This window comes from Solanum tuberosum, unplaced genomic scaffold, assembly GCF_000226075.1.
Source record: "Solanum tuberosum cultivar DM 1-3 516 R44 unplaced genomic scaffold, SolTub_3.0 scf00248, whole genome shotgun sequence".
NCBI classification, from domain to species: Eukaryota; Viridiplantae; Streptophyta; class Magnoliopsida; order Solanales; family Solanaceae; genus Solanum; species Solanum tuberosum.
Genome location: NW_006239172.1, coordinates 94,454 through 109,455, shown reverse-complemented (window position 1 = coordinate 109,455; position 15,002 = coordinate 94,454).

Here is a 15,002-nt window from a genome sequence, read left to right as displayed (position 1 = left end):
TTTTTCTTTTACTTCTTTAAGAAATTATAAATAAAAATGATAGTTTACTATTTTAATCTTTAAGATAAACATTTTTGTAATTTTTTACAAATTTTGTTTGCACTTTCAAGAAAAATTAATTGTTAATGAAAAAAAAAATTGTTGTTTAATTTTGTTAATTGACAAATATTTTAATAACTATTTTAGTAAATGTAAATAATTAATATAGGATAGAAAATTAATATCTAATGTTAGGAGTAGGATGAATTAGGCTAAATTTCATACTTATAAAATTATTTAAAGATAAAGAAAGTAGCAAATAATTTGAAACAATGGTAAAAAATAAAAAAAAATAAAAAAAATCGTGTCAAACGGGTTCGATCCCGCGACCTGAGGCTCAAACATTTGGCCTTTTACCACGGGCACCACAGAGTACTTTGGTATTGTGGGTGACGAGTTTATTATTTATATATAGATTGTGTATATATATACCTATATACATAAAGTTTTCGTCAAAGCTGGTGGGTGGCATGGCACCCCCACCCGCCTGAATAGATCTGCCCCTGCTTGTGACTGTTGTGATTAAAACTTGAATAATATCATCTTTTTCCTTGATTTGTTGTGCATGTATTTTTGTAGTTAATTTTTCAATCACCCGATCCTTTTGATCCAAGGCTGCATCACTATCACCAAATTCATTGTTTGCAATGATAAGACATTCTCTATGCCTTAAATCAATGAAGTTGATTCTCATAGAGGACAGTGGTTCAAACTCCATTTCAAGTTACTTCTTCCAGCTAAATTTGTAATTATTTTGAAATCATCTTGACCATAATTAGGGAAGTATGGCCTGAAAATGCAGTCGACTGAACATTAGATAGTGAAAAATCTGTCGTTCCCATATTTCAGCAAAATATAATGTTATTTGTGAGGTCTACGTAAATCGTGGAAAACTGATATGCATATATAATCCTTCTTTTCATATTTTATGATAATTATAGTATAAAATTATTAAAGTTTGAATTTTATACGTGAAAAGTATATAATTTCAATAGTTTTAAATAATTTTAAATACTTGGGACGAAACAATTTTGAAATATATTTGAGTGTAACTGTTGAAAATAACAAGAAATGATTTAGTATGAATAGAAAGACTAATTTTTTTTTATGTCGGACAAGATTTGGTGTACAATGTTATTAAGAGAAAAAGACAAGACAATCGAATATTATGATGCGCTTCTACTATATAATAATGAACAAGGATGGTTCAATAAAATTAATGTCTCAATTCAATTTTCAGCAAGAGACTTGTGTTCTTGTTTATATTAGTAAAGATTAACTCAAGTTGATATGATGTGAACCATGTGTTTGTAATAAAATTAGTTGGATATTGCTATGTAAAACTTTATTTACTAATATAAAATTTGATCAATTTAATTTTAAAATAATTTATTATCAAAAGTAGATTTTTTTCATTCTTTTGTTTAAAACTTATTTTTCCTATAGATAACAATGTTATACAAGCAAAAGTAAAATTATAAAGTGCACGTTATAACTAAAAAATATTTCGAGGTTTAACTAGTATTCTTCCTCAAACAACCATTTACAAAGAGATGTTTTTATTCAACACCAAAGTGCAATACTACAATATAAACAATTCATTAATAGTTAACCGATATGAGAAGATATGCTATTTAACTCGTAATTATTAATTACTCAAGTAATTTTTGTTGACTCTCAGGGCCGACTCAACAACATTGGGGGCCTAAAGCGAAACTTAAGAGAGGGGCCCTTAAATTTTTTTTCTATCATATGTACTTTTATTTAAAATATATTTTTCTAGCTATTTCAAATGCAAAGTCATTAAGTATTGTTTTATAATCAATTTGTTTTAATAATTCCTTTCCAAATGATAATATAGCTAATTCATTCAATCTATCTTGAGACATTGTTGATCTTAAAGAAGATTTAATCAATTTTAATTTCGAACGAAGAAAAATTTTGGTTGAGGCAACGGTTATTAGAACTGTTAACACAATATGTGTATTTGGAAAAGAATCAAATCTTTTATTTGATTGAGTATTTTCATTACATCATTATCTTCTACTTGTATTGTTTATCTTTATCACTTTTACTTCAAAAAATAAATCTAAACCATCAATTCAGAATAACTAGTATGTGTTAAAGAAAGTTCAAGGTTAAGACAATATTTTTTAAAAAATTTAATCATCTAGTAATCTCAATATTTTACCACTAAATAAGAAATCAAAAATATTTTTATATGCTTCAATTGGTTCAAATCTATTTTAAAGTGAAAAAATAGTTTGATCTACTCTACATATATAACGTAATCAACTCTAAAGATTTTTCGAGGGACTTAGTGATTTTGTTATCCATATTTTCATCAAATTGTTTCTTACGAAAATCATATTTATATTCATGTCATATGCAATTTCTTTAGTAGAAATCATAGCACTCATAGTACATATAATATTATTTTAAAAAATATATATATATATATAAGTAATTGTTTTTTAAAAATGGGGCCCACAAAATATATGGGGCCCCAAGCGATGGCTTTAGTGGCCTAGGGGTTAAGACGGCCCTGTCGACTCTTCTTCATCTTAAGAGTAATCAATAATGTTCTAACTTCCAAGTGATTATTCAATTAGTTTTTACTAACTGATTACTCAAGTCATTTTTGTTGACTATTTAAATAAACATTAATTTACTAGCGGTTTATTCAATTAATTTTTGTTAACTAATCCTTATTTAGAGATGACAGTTTGTTAGGACGAACACTCACTAACGAGCTGGACTAAAAGCTATACAAATTGTACATTGAGGCCCACCAAATAGATGAACTAAAACCAGTCAAATGTGTACAGTCCAACTTTGATTGCCCATAAAACACGTGGAAAACGTCTTAGTCTCCACGTGTGAGATTCACACCTTTGTTTCTTACCTTTACAATTATAGCTCTCAAATTCAATCTCCGTCTCTTCCAACTCACTCTCTTTCTACATCTAAAGGTAAGATCGATTTTATGATTAATGTTGTGATAATGGTAAATAAATTTATTTTCTCTTTCAATGATTTTGGTGGTCTTATTCTTCTCATCTCCGTTTTCCTAATTTTGTCTCTAAGAATGGAATTTCGGTAGGAAATTTTGAATCCAAATCTTTGGCGATTTTCTGATTTTTTATTAGTTTATTGTGAATTTTTTTACTTGCATGTTATCATGATTCTAAATTTCCAATCGGAGCCTGTTATATTGAGATTTTGAGAGTTTGTTTCCATTTGTTATCAGAGAATACCTAAGATATTAATGGTTTGAATTGAAGAAATTGTGGATTTCTGATATACATGCATGTCATTATGCCTGAGCTGCACAACATACTATTTTGTGCCTTTTCCCCACTTTTTCTTATAATTTGTTGTTTGAGTTTGCAACTAACTCTACTTAATCTTAAGATACTTGGTCTTCTATTTAAAAAGATATGTAAAAGGAAAATGACTGAGTTTTCGAAAAATCGATTAAACTTATAGTTTAAGAGAAATCGAATTTCCAAAAGAACAGAGTCACCACTTAATTTTTAATAAAAAATCAAGAAAAAATACAAGACTTTTCAAAAGACTTAAACAGATAAAATCAATTGAAAAAGGGTTCGAGTTCAAATGTACATTCCGAGAAGGTGTTAGGCCCTCGAAATGCCCACTAACTCGCGGTTGACCGACGATTTGACTAAAATTGACTTTGATTATTTTTAGAGAGAAAAAAAAATGTCTTAACACAAAAAAAGAATAATTTATGATATTTGTTTAACTTTTAAAAATAGTTAAATAAATGACACGTTTTATTTCTTTTTATTTTTCAGAGAAAAGCATCCAAAGTGAAGCAATATGAATCAAGATGCAAGTGAATAGAAATAAAAAAAAAAGACTAGATTAATTAGGACTTATCTTTTTTTTTTTTTAAAAAATAATCATTTTGAAGATAACTTGAACCAATTGGATTAATTAAAGAGTGAATTGAAAACAGAATATAAAGTTTTGACTAAATATTCAATAAAAGCATGAGAGTTGATAAAAATAATAATTAATTGTGTTAAAATAGGCTAACATAAAGAATGTTCATCTTTTGGGGAATTAATTAAATTAAACCAAATCAAATAAAAGGTTAGAGGTAAAGTAAACAAAAGTAAATACAATCAAAATAATAGAGAGAAAGAGAAAATAATTTGGGCCTTTTGGGCCTGTTGCTGCCTCCCTTTCCACACTTAAATCTGTGTATACATCAAACGTATACGGCTGTATACGGCATGTATTTCGACCCATTTTTTTGTATATTGGGCTGTATACTAAATGTATGCAGCCTAATACAGCTCTTCGATCACCTGTACTAATTTTTTGGACCTGTATATTAAATTTTTTTATGTATACTACTGTATACCACTGTATACAGCCTTTTCCTTGGGCTTTTCCGGAATCTGAAAGCTTGATTTTCTGCCCTGTACTGCCTGTGACTTGTTCGTCGTCTATTTTTGGACTCGATAAAGGGAGGTATTGGGCCTTACAGGCCGAATCCATGAAATGCAAAAGGAGGAGCCTTTGAAGGCTCGAAAATAGGCGATTCACATAAGAAAAAAAACAAAAATGGAAATTAGTTCCAAACTATATCTACAATTATATGATAAGAAAAAGAAAAAAAAAGTACATGAGATGAAAAATAGAGCAAAAATATAGGTGAATAGTTCACTACGTGTATTACCAAAGACAAACAAAAAATGCATATGACCTTTAAGAAAAAATCCTTTCTTGAAATTGAACTAACCTCACACGATGAGGCAAAATGCCGGACGATGATTATAACTAAAATATTAAGCTAGCAGTAACCATAAAGAAACAACTATCGATCAAGGAGGGAATAATCTATTGGAATTGGTGTCCTTAAGATTTTAAAAATATAATATGAAACTAAGCAAAGGAAAAACAAACCCATATATTAACCGGAATGAACTTGAGCCCTTGGATATGAACCAATCAATAACCCAAATTAATGAAAATACTACTGTTGTGCAGGCATTTAGATATGAATAAAAAGAGATCTTTATCATTTTTTAGAACTTTCAAATAAAGGAAGAGAACAGGCATGTGTATACAAGCAACTATAGTAAACTTCCGCATAGTTTTCACATTACCGAGTCATACATTTAAAGGCGAACAAGAATGAATTATAACTCAACCTTTAAAGCTATAAACTTTCCGAAATAAGACTCAACCAAATATGAATCTTGACAGAAAGCAACATTCCAAATCAAAGTGTTAAGACAATCAGCTAAAGCATCCAAAATGGCAAATGTAAAGGCGTCCAACGAACTAGAAATATTGACGTCTTGATTTATTCAATCAACTAGTGGTGAAAGAAAGAAGGGCAAGACGTCGAAGATTAAACCAAAGTTATAGATTTACGGTGGTCAGAAAATGAAACAAGACGGGTGGAGCGGCTTGACGACTAAACTAAAGGAACAACTAGGAGTACAAGGGAATAGTAGAAGGGACAAAACAACATAGCCAACATATTCAGAGTGTATAGATGTAGACAACATAGCCGACATGAGTCAAAAGCGAAGCTTATTAATTCTGAATTCGAGCTTGCTGTCCAAAGACACACAAGAAAAACAGGTACTGAATACACATAACACGCTACATTGAAAACGAAATACAGAAGGAAGCGATGATACCTTTCTTAAGGCAGCGGAACAGGGATGGTTACGAGCTAGGACGAGCACCGACTTCTGACGACTCCGAGAGATTCCGGTGAACAAATAAGCAAGCAAAAGACTCGAGCAAAACCGTGTTTTCTCTCTAATCTTAGTTAATTTCTCTAATATTTTCTCTAACTACTTTTCTCTGATGCAAAAATTTCCAACTCCCCCAAAATCTCCCACACAATGAATAAGAACGGGTTATTTATAGAATGGAAATTAGGGTTCGGAGTGGGGGAAAACAATTAGAAATTTGGGACAGGAGTTGAGGCCCATTTCAAATTCAAACTCATAATCTTTCACCATTCAAGCTACTCTCTTTTTCTGAAGTTTTCATCTCATTCCGGAAGAGGAAATTGGGACAGCCGCGTGCCTGCTGGAAACGTACGAGTTGGAGAGAGACGTTGGAGAAGAAGACAAAATTTCAGAGTGCTGGCTCTCTCCTGCTGCTTTTCCGTGTAGTTTGACGAATTTTTTTTTTTGGCCGTGTATTTATGAGCTGCTGCCGTGTATTGCTGTTTGGGAACGTTAGAGCTGAAACGTGAAGGTTCTGGGTTTCTTTTTGAACGTAAATGGGCCGGGTCAAGGGGAAAAGAAGTGGGTTGGAGCGTTTTGGGCTGGGAGTTCGCTAGACTGTTTCTGTTTGTTTGGAATTGTTGTATGTACGCATTGTATGTGGGCTGGGAATGATGGAATTTAAGGGAGTGGGCTGGGAATGTTTAGAAAGCTGATGGGCTGCTGGAAAGGTCATAAGAGGAGGGCCCAAAATGGTTTTGTCTCAAATGGGTCTAGGAGGATTTGACTAATAACTAAACGAATTAATGTAAATTAATTAACGAGCTTCTTAAAAATAAAATAATCGACTTAATTATAAACTAATTAATTTTAAAAATTAACTATAATTTAAACTAAACTAATTTTTAATAGAATATTTAAAATAAAATCTTTTTGAGATGATTTTCAAATATTTGTGAAATATACCAATTATATCTATAAAACTATATGAAATATATATTATTTATAAATTATGAAAATCGACCAAAATCACTTAAGATGACTTTGCAAAGTATTTGAATTTTATAAAACTAATTATTCTAAATCGTTTGGGAATTAAGAAGCTCGAGTATTAATTCCTATCGGGGAGGGTCAAAATTTGGGTGTCAACACTTGCAATGTTGCAGAGAGTACAACTTTTTGTAGCTGAATTTGTACTCCGTCGGTTCACTTCTTTTGGGTGTAAGAACCTAAATCGTGTACTACCTATTGCTTAGAGTTTGAACTTGTAGTTAGTACTTGCTAAGCTAAATGACAAAGGAAAACAGGTAAATGGCAAGAAAAATAGTATGATGTAGTACTTAGTACTTGCTAAGCTAAATGGCGAGGAAAATAGTATGATGCAAGAAAATTCTACAAGAGAGGAGCAACAAAATCGGAAAAAAATGAGGTAAAGGGTACCAATATAATTTTCTTATCTTCGGACTTTGTAGTTATCTATATTAGACCCCATTTATGATATTACACGTTGTATTTAGCAGTATAAATTTGTATGTGTATAAGCTTGTTAAACTATTTTATTACTTTCTTGAATTGGGATTCCACTTTTGATAGGAAGCAATGAAGCACGCGATCAGGTCCCTGCTGTTTTGAAGCTTGAAATATCTCTCTTTTAATGAATGAATAATCTTGTTGTTTGCATTTGAATATATTAGTCATGAAGAATTATTATCCAATGTACAAACAGCCTCGTCGCTTCTGATTGGTGTAGTACACTGCAACTCCACCAACTTTCTGACGTAGACAACTTTTCCAGCTGTACAACATATAACACTGGACGAGCATACTCTGCAGAAGACCAGGTCCCTTCACTTGTGAGGAGATCATCAAAACATCTAGGATGAGTTAGCACTTATCATTTCCCCCTTTTTGATGATGACAAACAACCTACACAAAACCTCACGTGAGTATAAAAACATTCATTCAAGGGTACAACGAATTCCCCCTTAGTTCAGTATCCTAACAATTATGTTCCCCCTTAGTGCAGTATCCAGGGTACAACGACGACGATACAACAAATTCCCCCTTAGTTCAGTACCCTAATTCCTTAACCAACATTACAACAAACTTTCACCTTTGACATCATTGAAAAGGCGAGGCAGTAAACATATTCAAATTAAAATGCAAAGCATTAAAGAACTCAGAGCCATGGGCCACACAGAACATGTGAAAGTAAGCATAAAAAGAATATCAAACCACACATGAGCAGGGCACAAACATAAATAACATTATGTCACAAAAACTGATCACAGTAGTCAGTTAAAACAACACATAGCCACAAGAGTTTTAATCAGGGTTGAAGAACAAAGAGGGAAACAAGACTCGTTTAGGACGGAGGGGGAAGGGGACTGAGGGTTCGCATAAGCAGAGACAAACACTCATTTGCATCCTTATGAGCCTTGATAAGTTGCATGTTGAGAGCCTTAACATCCTCACTGAGTGAGGCATTTGTCTTCAGCAGCATTTCATTTTCATCCCTCAACTTTTGCAACACCTGCTCATTTCCATCACTGTTACCAGGTCCCCTCGAAATCACCCTCTGTAATTCAGACTTCAGTTTAGCGATGCCAACCTCCTTGTCATTCAGAATCTCAGTGAGATCAATCACTTCCCGTTTAGGAGCAGTCTGCTGCTCTAGAACATCTGCCACTTGAGATATACCCCTAACTTTTCCTTCAACACACTCACATTCCAACAGGGTAGCAGCAGTGAACATCTGCTTGGTGGTACCAGGTACCCCTCTTCCTAAAGGCACTTCGAAGGGGTTGAATACAAACTTCAGCTAGTAGCCATATGGAATCCCATGTTTTGCCTTTTTTCAAGTCATTACCCTGTGCATGTGATCCAGCATAATGGCAGGGAGGTTGATCTCATCAAGCTTTTCAATGAGAAAAAGATCAGCAGCAGTTGCCATTGTTCTCTTTTCAGCTTTGGGCACCAACACCTTGTTGATGAACTCAAAAAACAACTGATATTCCCCTTTGAGAAACTTTTTCTGTAACCCTGCACTCTTGACATCTCCACGTTTTGTGGCAAGTTTTGTGAAGTCACTGGATGGTTTATAACCTTCAATCGTTTGAATTCCTTCCACAGGAACCCCTAAAATGATCCCCAATATTTCTTCATCCAGACATATTTCAACATTTCTGACAGTAGTCGTGATTCCACCACCTTCCAGAAGTTCCATTTCGTAGAAAAATTCACGCACCTCAGGTTCGTGCAAGTACGGAACTGGAGGTTCAAAGAGATGGTTCCAACCTTGAATGGAGACAACATCAAAAAGATTTTACATGCCAAATTTGGTGAGAATGTCAGGGTCAAAGACTCTGCCATTCAAAACCTTTTGGTTCTCCATTGCCGTTATCCGCTCCTCCCTTGTCATTTCCTTTTCTTCACTTTGTTTTTGAACCCTGGGACCTGGTCCCTTTACGAATTTTGATTTTTCGGTCACCTGTTTTCTAACTTTCTCCCATTTCTTTGCAATTTTCTGACTTCCTTTTGGTTTGACTCTTTCATCCTCAGCTTCCCTTTTTTGCTTCGCTACATACCTAGTGATATCATTAGATTCAGTCTCACAGTTTCCAACAGACACATGAGTTGATATGGGTTCTTCAGGCAGTTGCCCTTCCTGTGTCATTTTTCTTATTCTCTCTATTTGGATTGCATTTGTTGCAATTGCACTCCCCATAACTTTCTGGGTTACACTTCTTGTTCCATACTTCTTCTTTTCCCCTTTTGAGTGAGTCTCAACTAGCTTTCCCTTCCCTTTTCTTTTTCTCTCTTTTGTACACTCAGCGTGCTCAGCAGTAAGAGCATCCTCAGAAGTACCTTTAACTGTTTTCAAATCAGGAATATTCATTGTGAAAGTGTTCGCTCCTCGCACCCCTCTTTGGTTCCATTTTAATAAAACCTCTTCTTCATTTTCCTTTTCACTCTCAACGTCAAAGGATCTAGGTGTTTGATCAAACACATGTGGATTTCTGTGAGGGACCTAATCCGGTGATCTCAACTCATACTCCAGCAGAGTAGGTTGAACATTTCCTCTTAGTGAGGCTAGACTTTGAACATCCACCAGTTCTGCCATTGCGGCTAGAATACACGATTCAGGACTTTTTCCCTCAGGCAAATCCCCTTCAAAGAGTCTCTCAGACATAGTAGATGATACAGCCATAGAACCTAATTCTATTTCTTAAGGGGGGGTTCATCACTAGGTTTTACCACAGATTGCGCCTCCGAGTTCTGTGACTTCTCACCAGATAAAACCAGGGTAGGGGAACAGGATAAGACATCCTCAGAAGGAAGAATAGGGGAGGCTATGACTTCAGTCAGAGGAATGATGGATTCATCCATTTCACCAACTCCACGGACTGGAGTAATAAAAGACTCTTCTGGAGGAGGTATCGAGAAGCTGAATGAACTAGGATTTTCAACTTCTTGGGAGATAGGGATCTTTGAAGAAGAATTAGAGTTAGACATTTTGAAAAAGAGAGAGAAAAGCTTTGAAGATGGGATTAGTGAATTACAATAGGAAATATTTGAAGAGATTTTGTAATTGATTCACTAAGAGAAGTTATATATAAAACCAAAAAGGTATCGGGTCCTCAACTGTCACACCCTATTTCGAACCGGCCGAAACAGTTTACAACATAATATGGCTGACACTTTGATTTTGGAAAAATTGTTTTTGTTTGTTTTAGAGTCGCCACCTAAATTTTAAGGAAAATATTAGGAAAACCATTTTTAAATATGTAAATGTAAACTCTATTTTGATTTGCGAAACCAGTGAGATTCTGAGTAAGGGTTTTGGTTACTCGAGGGGAAGGTGTTAAGCACCCCTCAGAGCCTATCCGAAGATAGTCCTTAAACTTAATTTAGGAAAATATAATTAGGAAAACGTGTTTATTTATTTGTTTCTAAATCAATGATAAGTAAATTTTATTATATTTAAGAAAAGAGTAAAATACAAGGTACGGCATATATTAGTCTTATAAAATAGCTTTAATAGTAGTATTTTATCATATTGTAAAATAAGTGAATAAATAGATGTACTTAAAAGTATGTTAATTTTTATATGTGAAAATATAGATGTATCATAGTAAAGTTATCCTAAGAAATATATAGATGTTATGAAAATATGTCGTTTCATTAAGACGTGAAAAAAAAATAAGATAGTAGTGAAGTGTAAATATATAGTAATATGTAATATGTAATTTGGATAAAAATAGAATTTCCTAAAAATTAAAATAAATAAGTAATAATGGTACTAAATGTTAAAATATTAGATAAAAAATTATGTTTATTATAAAGTATAGTATATACATGTAAGTTGTTTAGAACATATGAACACTTATTATTTATTTACATGTATAGACAAATTGACGATAGATTATATGTAGTAAAGTAATATGTATATTTAAGTGTAGGCATTTATAAATTATAAAAAAAAAATAAGTAATATCGTAAAAGAGATGATAGATATGAGAAAAATAGCATGAAGTGTAACAAAATGACAAGTGACGTATAGAGAAAAACTAAAAAAATAAAAAATAATATAGGATTTGTACCTTTTGCGTATGACATATATATGCATGTACCTTATATTTTGAACTTCTTGGCATATTGAAGCTCGAAATAACATGTTAAGAAAAAAAATGTTTTAGCAATATTTTGATTTGGAAAGTGACAATAACAAATATATTTTCCCATGGAGGGGGTGAGTTATAAAATAGGCTTAGCTATCGAGACTTATCCTATAGTTATATTTATTTTGTTAATAGAATATATGGGCCTACCTCCCTATTTATTTTTTCTAAAAAAAAAATATTTCTAAACGGTAATAACTCTAGCCTTATGTATTTCTAAAGAAAACTAGTTTCAAATTCATTTTGGGAGTTTTTAAAAAAAAAAGAGTTTTCCTTGACATAAGGTCCTAAGTGAGGGTCGATAAGTAAAGCTATTAAATATTTTGGTCCGTTATTTTGAGAGGGTGATTATTTTATCCTTATGTATTTCTAAAGTTAATTATTTTAGCTTTTATAACTAATCTCAAATTTAGTTAGAAATCCCGATTTATGAGTTTTATTTTTTCCTACTTAAACACCTAAATGAATATTACTTCACCCTTTTGAACTTTATTTGGACATCTTTTAAAACTATAAGCCCTTCTTTTCAACTTAAGAAGCCTAAAAGAACGTTATAAGTAAAAATGCTAACCCATTTTTTAAGAAAATATCTTTTGTAACATTTGTTCTAAATGTGTCTCAACTAAATTCATAGACAAATAATATCAGTTCACACAAAATAAGCTTCAAAATAAAAGACAAACAATATATCAAAACTTGTAAGTAAAGGTTAGCCAATATATCCAAACAATATAATTAAGACTCGAAAAGAGGAAGGCTAAGAAATATTGGATTCCTAATTTGCGAGACTCCAAGCATTGCGATGATCCTAATTTGCTGTTGGCCTAATATCTTAGGCCAATAACGAGTTCCAAAGTAGAAACTCCAACTCTCCGGTTGCACATGAAACATAAGAAGAGGAAAAGAATTAGAAAGACTCAATATTGAGGCAGAGGATCAATCAAACAAAGTATGTGAACTTGATGCTTATGAGTGCAAGTTATATTTTAAAAAAAAGACTAAACAATGTGTCGTAAATGAGCAGCAAGCAAAGATGTAATATTATTCTTTTATGAAGTATGTATTTCTATCTTAAGTCATTTAAAAGAGCAGTCAACATGTATTGGTACAAAAGGTCTGTTTTCTTTTCCTACTTAAGAAGTATTTGTTTGTCATGTGGGGAATGGAAGGTAAAAAAAATATTTGATCCTCTCAGATAGTACATAAGTAGGACTTAATTAAATAAACTCAATCTGATTATAAGGTGAGATATAAGTTATGACTAAAGCTGAAACATAAAGGCCTACATAATATTTCTAAGGTTCCTTGGCATAATTATCTCACGATGGCATAGGCAGATTTATCACGGAGGGATGCTACATAATTCAAGCAAAGTGTAGGCATATATACCCTTAATCATGACTCTGTTTGGAGTACTTATAAAGTTTGAAGAATTAAAAAAAATAATTAAAATGACTAGGAATTTAATAATATAATGTTTATCATTTCCATCAATGGTTTCTCGAAATTTGAGCTTGACCAAAGGATTACTTCTCAAGATACGACCTTCAAGCTATAACGCATTCAAAAGAGACCAAGAAGGACAACATCTGACTCAAGATGCGAACATTGTATCAAGGAAAGGTATTCGGATTAGATTTTCCTTTTACCTGTAGCTCCTTTCCTAAGTAGAATAAAATAAAAAGGGAACCAGCCTTGCTTAAAGGATTTAAGGAGAAAATCCATCTTCTTTAAACTATGTCGACAACTTCTAGGAACGAAGCCAATCTTTATATTTTAGCACAGAAAATATTCAACCTATTGTAATCAAATAACTTCGAAGACAATCAAGCAGTGTAATTCCCACCAATACTCAGTTTATGGAGAGTAGATTCCTAAAGAAAAATAATGAATTCAAAGATCTAAGGAAATTTCATACTTGCGACCCGGTGAGTGAACACAGGAACTAACTTGACAGACACAAAGAGGAAGACTTAAATGATCACGATCTTAAAGAAACAACCAATTAAAAGTCACCCTCAAAGATGCAATTTCCAGGGGGTTGGGTACAAACAAACGACCAGAAAACTAAGCCTAACAAATTTGAATAATTTAAGGAAGGAAAGGGTATTTAAATGAAGCGATGACTACAATATTGAATAAATCTTCCAGATTTTATTAATGAGTAGCATTTAAAACGAACTAATCTACACTTGGAAAGAAAAAGGGAACTATCCGATTTGCACCTCCCATTTCGGAATCCAAAATAGTTTCAGCAAATAGGGAAATAAGCGCCCATTTAGAGGTGATGTAACAGTAAGCCTATGAGCTGAGTTGAAAAGAGATTATAGTGAGTTACAGACATGACATTAATAGCTTAAATACAAGAGAAACGCGGCCAACATTCGAGTTATGCGAGGACATAAATAAATTGTAAGAGATTAGGCTAATAAGAAAGTTCAAAATAACAGACAAACAGGATTCAAACCAGCAATGGTGAAACAGAACTACATAGTTAGCGCACTTAAAGTGGAGACCAGGTGAACGTCAAACCATTGCAAGCAAAGCGAGGCAGATATTTGGCTAGTTACATGGATACGAAATCAAGTTAAATGAATATAATGACCAACATATAACACTCGAACAACTCCACTGATGCTTGACTTATGCCTACTGCCCAGAGACTTATAAGAAAATGAAATTAAGGCAAGGACTAAAACAAGGGAAACAAATACTTCATAATAATAGACCCTATACCAAGTGTTGAACACATAACAACCACATCAAAAAAAATACAGGGGGAGACGAAATTACCTTCCTTGGAGCAGCAAACTAAAGCCTTGACGTCAAAGACTCCAACTTCGAATTCCTTTCCCGAACTCAAACTCGAGAAGCAAAGAAAAAAATAAAGACAAACAAACCGTTGATTCTTGGATTTTCTCCCTGATTTCAGATTGTTTTTTTTTTTAAACGTTGATCGATTCTTTCTCGATTTTTTTTTGGATGTCGTTAGGTCCTTTTTCCCCCCGATCCCTTGAATGAAGCCAAATGGTTCCTTTTATAGCCGATTTTGGGAGAGGAGTCCACTCTCAAACCTATTAGATTAAGGGCATATCAAACCAAGATCCAACGGTTCTTTGTGTCCCTCACCCTTTCAGGCAAGCGCCGGCGGTTCCTAGGCCTGCTTTGGGTCAGAAGATTAGTTGGAAAAGATGTAAAGTTGATAGAAAGAGGGGCTGTGATTGATGGATGGCGGATGGATGAAGAGGTGACGTTGGAGACCGCCGGATATTGTCGTTTTCCGGTGGTTCATGGCCGTTTCTTTGGCAGCGGGCGATGGGTGATTGACGAGAGAGGACGAAGGGGCATGGGGAAGGTGAGGACGTCTGGGGAAGAGGAAGGAACAGTGCCTCCTTTTTCTGGAAAAAGAAGAAGACGTTGGGGTCTTTTCTCTATTGGGAAAAGATGAAAAAAGTTTGGGGTTTAATTTGGACCGTCCAATCATTTGATCGGACGGTTGATAAAAATAAAGAGTTTAAAAATAAATAATATATATATATATATACATATATATATATAT